Source organism: Lupinus angustifolius, chromosome LG12, assembly GCF_001865875.1.
Source record: "Lupinus angustifolius cultivar Tanjil chromosome LG12, LupAngTanjil_v1.0, whole genome shotgun sequence".
Lineage (NCBI taxonomy): Eukaryota > Viridiplantae > Streptophyta > Magnoliopsida > Fabales > Fabaceae > Lupinus > Lupinus angustifolius.
Window position 1 is genome coordinate 4,001,427 of NC_032020.1, and position 6,465 is coordinate 4,007,891.

The following is a 6,465-nucleotide window of genomic DNA, read 5'->3' on the forward strand; positions in this document are numbered from 1 at the left end:
TGTTTTGTGTATATTCACTATGCAGATGACCAACAACAACACTCACATTCGAGGTTATCACTTCACGATGTCCCCGATGGGACAATGGACTAGTGACAGGCACAGATATACATACACAGGCCCCTGCGGTCTGTCGTTGCACATGGTGTGCAACGGGTCATCGATGATGATCCCTCAACCCGACACCTACGTTGACACTTCCTTCACCTTGCCGCCAAAGAGGCTGATGTCTCTAGAGGTTGGACTTCGATACCCGCGAGTCAGGAGTGATGACGCTCTTCCCTCCCACGGTTATAGGACGTGGCCAGATTGTGTGGGTGCTCCGTCATCCAGTAGAGCCAAGAGAAGCAATGGTCTTGGAAAAGGTCCCTGCAGGAAGGCTCCGGTGTTGAGAATGTCATCCCCTTCGATTTATGCCGCTGGGTTATGGCATAATGAAGTGGAGGAAGTGGAAGAGGAGGACGAGGTCGTTGAGCTCGTCAATGTAGAGAGCTCGATGGAGATGATCGATCTCGTGTCTGACTTGGAAGAGGAGGAGGACCCGAGTGAGGGGTCCAACATTCCTGGAATCTTTTGAGTCAGCTTGTGGACCAGTCGATGTCCCCTTTTGTTTTTGGTGGGGGCTGTGTTCTTTTGATTTTGTATATGTTAGTGGTGATGTAGTTTCTGCCTTTGCTGATCTAGTCTGTATGAACTGACTATGACTTAACCGATTATATACATCGTATTATTCAGGAAATTGTGAATCAGGTTAAGTTATCATTCGATAACGATAAGTTGATTTTCTGCATTCGAGTTACTTAAAGTGATGTCCCGGAAAATGAAAGGTTTTTAAAAGGAAACAATTTTCTATCAGCAATTCATAAAAAAATTTACTCATTTTTCCGCAATATTTTTTAGAAGTATTTTTCGGGGCGTTACAGAGGTCGCATGACATAACTGAGGTGTTACAGTGACACACTCACTATATGTATGGGCCTGGGAGGTTGCATGATATAACTGAACAGTTACATCACTCACCATCTCAAACCTTCAAACTTATTTCTTCCATCTCAATCTTTCACATAAGAACCCTAATTCACAACTTTTATAAAAATGAACATCTTCTATCCCAAAAAGTATATTACTCAATGTATCACTGTTGGTGATTGATTAGGAAAATATACTCAATGTATCAAGTCGAGTATTTTTATCATCCCTAGTAAAATAGGAGAGAAGATGGAGGAGTGGGAGGAGAGATACAATAATAAATTCTTATTTTATATTTTTAGAATAACAAAATATCAAAATATCATTTTCGCCACTACTCATTAACATAATATAGAAAGTATTTTTTGTCCAACTTTTATGGTACACAAGGCCAATATGTATCTAATTAAAAAAGAATATTAATCATGTTGGCAAACCACACATATATATATTAATATGTTGTTCACATATTATATTTTTATGAGTGTAATATCTATATAATGTTAATATAAAGATTTATACGTAATCACTATAAAATTTATCATTCATTTCTTATTATTTTTTTGAAGAGTCAAATGATTCATACATTCACAATATATAAAATTTATGTAATATATTTTTCTCTATTTCTGTTACCACTTGAAGCACCTAAGAATTTCTCTGTTGCAAGTGGCCAAATTGAGAGTTTGCCTTTTTCCGTGTGTGCACGTGATATGAAATTAATACAAATGTGTTCCCTTTTGTCAATGCCGCTGTTATGACTAGTTGGTCTGTGACGATGAACCACAAAACTTGCCCACACATCTATTCCTCAGCTGGGATCAATCATGGGTAGATATATTTTCTATAATTGATTGGTTTCCCTCAAAATAATGCTAATTTTCGAGAGGAATGTACAATTTAATCATTTTTTGTTATATTTTATTTGATTTTTTAAATATATTTGTTCACAGGGTGAGAAAAAAAAACAACTTTCTAAAAAGAAAAAAAAGTGAAAACAGTTAGAGAATTGTTGGTTTAAGAGTTTTCACAATCAAGTTATTATTTATTATTCAAGGGTAAATCTTAATTCTCAAATAAAAATAATATGTGAATGACGTACATATAATTTTTTTTACACCAATAATATATAAATATAAATAAATGTATCAAAATTCGGCACGTTTTTCTGAGTGAACTAGGAGCCCTTAGCTAACAATTGGTGTGTGCTCATTACATGCATGATTTGTTTTGGTTGATAAGAAATGAAATAGAAAATGATTTAATTAAAATCTTTAATAACTTTTCTATTTATTAATCAATCAAACAACGTGGTATACTAAGTAATACATAAAAGTGGAAGAGCCATTCCTTATATATAGAGTTCCTTTCATGACTAGGATGGAATAAAAATAAGATAAAGTACCCATAAAATAGCGATATGATAAATTTTTATCATGTTTAGTGTAACTGTATTGAATATATTGCTATTAAACTTGGTTTGGACTGGCGAGCTCGGCCTATAACTAACACCTAATCAATATGAGTTGTTCGAGTTAGCTGTTTTATGCATAAAATTGGCCACTTAGTCAATCGAATTAGTTAATGTAGTCGAATCAATCAATTTTTAAAATACTTCAAAACAACATCTTAGAATGAAAGAAAATCTTATATTTTCAACTTATTTGTAGTTATATATATTATTTGTTTGTGTGTAACAAAATTCAAGTTATTTAATTAAATTTCTATCCGTTTTTGTTGTGATTAAAACATAAAATCTATGTTTTTAGATTATGTTTTTAGCTTATTTATGATATTTTATTACAATAAATTTTCGTTCTTTATTGTTTAATTAGGTACTTGTTTAATAGTAGTATTTTTAAATTTGGAGTATAAAGTTATTAAATAATGTTGCAAGACTAAGATTGAAACTAAGAGGGAGTGAATTAGTTGACTTAAAATTATGGTCACTTTTTCTGCAAAATCAAGAGTTAAGTGCAGCGGAGAAATTATGCAGACAATTAACAAGTAAAAAATCAAGAGATAAAGGAGAAGAGAGTACACAAAAATTTTATATTGGTTCACCTTCTTGTCCATCAAATGCTACGTCTAGTACTCTTGCAGCACAAGAGATTTCTTCAGTAAATATTATGAATTGTAATTACAATATCTCACCCCGAGACCCCTATGTACCTTACACACTCATTAATACTTATGTCACTCTTGGAAAACACATTTTCAAGTGACTTTATCCTTTTTCTTATCACACCCTTGTGAAAGAAAGATTTCTGAAATGTCAATGAAGAATTTACAATAATGGCAGGATTGTATTTACAAGTTTGAAATGTAATATTACTTGCAATCCGATAACTTTTTGTATACTAAGTAATAATGCTCTTATATGTTTGTAAAAGTTTGAAACACTTTACTTCAAGCAACTCAGAAAATTCACTTTGAAAGTTTAAGAACAAGTTGCAAAAAGTGCAGAAAATATTTCAAAGAATTTTCAGAGTTATGTTTGAAAGTTTGTGTAAGAGTTGTTTTTTTTATTCCGAGTTTCAATGCCTTTAAATAGGCTTTCTAACCAACCATAACACCTCTTTGAAAGGGTATGAATTGTTTGGAATGAAACCATTTCGTTTGGGATAAAAACCATTCATTTTGAAATCTGAAAACTGTGCAACAACTCTTAGTAATTGATTACATCTTTGAGTAATCGATTACTCAAACACGCTGTCCAACTGAGTATTTAAAATTTAATTAAAGTAATCAATTACATCATTTGACTAATCGATTACCCTGCACAGTTTTTGTTGGGTAACTGATTTTCTCACTTATGTAATCTGTTACTTAGATACAGTAACGTGTTATACACTATTTTTGAAAATTGTTTTGTTTATACTTGAAGTGTTTCAATTTTCTTAAAAAATAGTTTGAGCATTACTACTATTGTATATTCGAGAGTATAGGATAGAAGTACCTATTTAGACTTAGACTAATTTTTGTTGAAGTTTTGTCTTCTTTGTCTTTATAAGTATTCTTCATTTTCTTCTTTTTGGTAAATGTTGGTGTCTTCATCAAAACCGTGCCAAGGTCATGAGCAAAGATCTTCTTCACAATCTCCCCCTTTTGATGATGACAAATCAATATTTTCTTTAACAGTGTAGTTTTCTGAGAGCAACATACTTTGAGATATGTTGAGATGATGTGAGTATGCTCCCCTTTTTATTTGGAGTTATGTGCCTGAAAGAAATTTGACAGAAAATACACTTCTCCCAACTTTTCTCCCCCTTTTGACTTCATCAAAAAGCAGAAAAGCCAATAGTTTCCAGCATAATATATAGATACAACATACAATATATATAACAAGCATAAAAGTAATCATAAAAGTGATACCACATAGCAGTAATTAAAAGATGTTCAAACAATAATAGAAACAACAAAATAAAAGCAAATTGTCCAAAGCCATGAAAACATTACAATCAGAAAATCCTAACAACAAAGATAATCTAAGACTCAGGCTCAGAGTTGTCTTCATCAATGTCCATGCTACTCATCTTAGAAGAGAGAAAATGAAGTTCAAACTGGATTTGTTGATTTTGAGCATCAAGAGCATCCATCCGGTTAGTGATGTAGCCTCGAAGAGAAAATAACTCATCCATAATCATCTGATTTGAAGACATGGCAGCAAATGAGGAAGATTGAGCATGAAACTCATAAGGTTGAGGTTCAAGAGGGTTAGGAGGGGCAGGTTCTGATTGATCAGCAGGAGCAGTCGGTCTATCAGTTCTATGCTTATAGGTGCGGTCATTCGGATTGAAAGAGAAGCCCATTTTGTGGATCACGTCCACATCAATATGGCTTTCATGAAGATTGAAAGATACCTTGGTTTCACTAGTAGTAGAAACACCGAAATGTTCAAGAATTTTGGTTATGAAGATTGCATAGGGCAAGGGGCTTTGAGTTCCTCGAACAATCCACATTTGTCTCATTATCATCTAAGTCCAATTGATTTTAATGTTATACTTCATAGCATACATCAATTGAAGTTCTGTGTGACTTATTTGAGAATGGTTTAAAAATTTAGGCAAAATGACATAACTTAGAAATTAATGAAGCAAACGGTCCTCAAGTTTGAGATGTCCAGCAAATATGATATCTTTATTCTTAATAGTTTCACCAAAGCCATGTTGCTTACGCATTTCTATTTCCCCCTTTGAAATTTTACAGAGAGAATAGTAAAAATCCTTTCGATCGTAGTTATCCCATTTACAAACAAGGCCGAAACCCATTGTGCTATCTTGAGTGGGTAAGTTACAACATAATGAACTAAAAGTTTTCAAATCCAAAACAATGTCTTTTCATTTTCACAGAGGAAGTAAGACGGTTTTCCGGAAGTTCAAGTTGTAGTAAAATACTCTAACAAGTTTAGGATAAATATCATTTGATTCACAGCAAAAATCGAAAAGGTTTTGTTGTCGTAAAAGATAAGGAAAAAGAAAATCTTCAAACTCAAAGGTCCCAACATTACCGTATTTTGGAGTAAATATGGTCCGTCCATGGAAGTGCTCTTCGAAGACTTTACGTTGTTCATCGTTTGCGAGAAGTCTTGCTAAATCTAGAGGGTTAGACTCCAAGGATGAAGTCCCTTGCTTCTTTTGAGTCACATTAGTGTGTTTCTTCTTTGATCTTGAAGAAGATGTCATGGATTGGGTTTTTGAAGGTTTTAGGTTTTTCGGTTTGAGAGATTTGGGGTTTTTTGATTTGGTCCACTAATCATGAAAATGATGGTAGAGAAGAGTTTAGAATTGAAAATGTGATATGAATGGACACAAAAATCACTCAAAACGGATGAAAAATGAAGTTTTTAGAGATTTAAGGGGGGTTACACGAGTGCGAGAGAAAGAGGAAGAAGATGAGTTTGAAAAAAATACAAAAAAATCATATATATACCTGCACAGAGTAATCAGTTACTCATTTTTAAAATTTTAAAAAATTTCAAACATCAGCTTTTAGTAATCAATTACTCACTTGAGTAATCGGTTAATGAAACTCCTTGTTCAACCCTATAATTAGTTACTCTCCAGTGTAATCGATTACTGACTCCAGAAAAAATTAATTTTAGGCATATTGATGCTATGAAAATGATTTTTGACCAAAAATTTAAAAGTTTTAAACATAAGTGAACATATTTAAGTGCAAGTAGACATGAGATAAACATAATGAATCACACATATAATCATGTTTAAGATAGGTAAGCTTCATCAAGAATGCCTAATTCATGTCTACTTTTATAAAAAGGTTCTTTAGCCAAGGGTTTAGTGAAAATATCTACTAGTTGGTTATGAGTATCAACGAATTCTACAGTCACATCTTTCTTTTGGACATGGTCCCTAAGGAAGTGATGCCTTATATCTATGTGTTTGGTTCTAGAATGCATAACTGGATTCTTTGTGAGGTTTATAGCACTAGTATTATCACATTTTAGAGGAGTGCAACCTAAGTCTAAGCCATAAT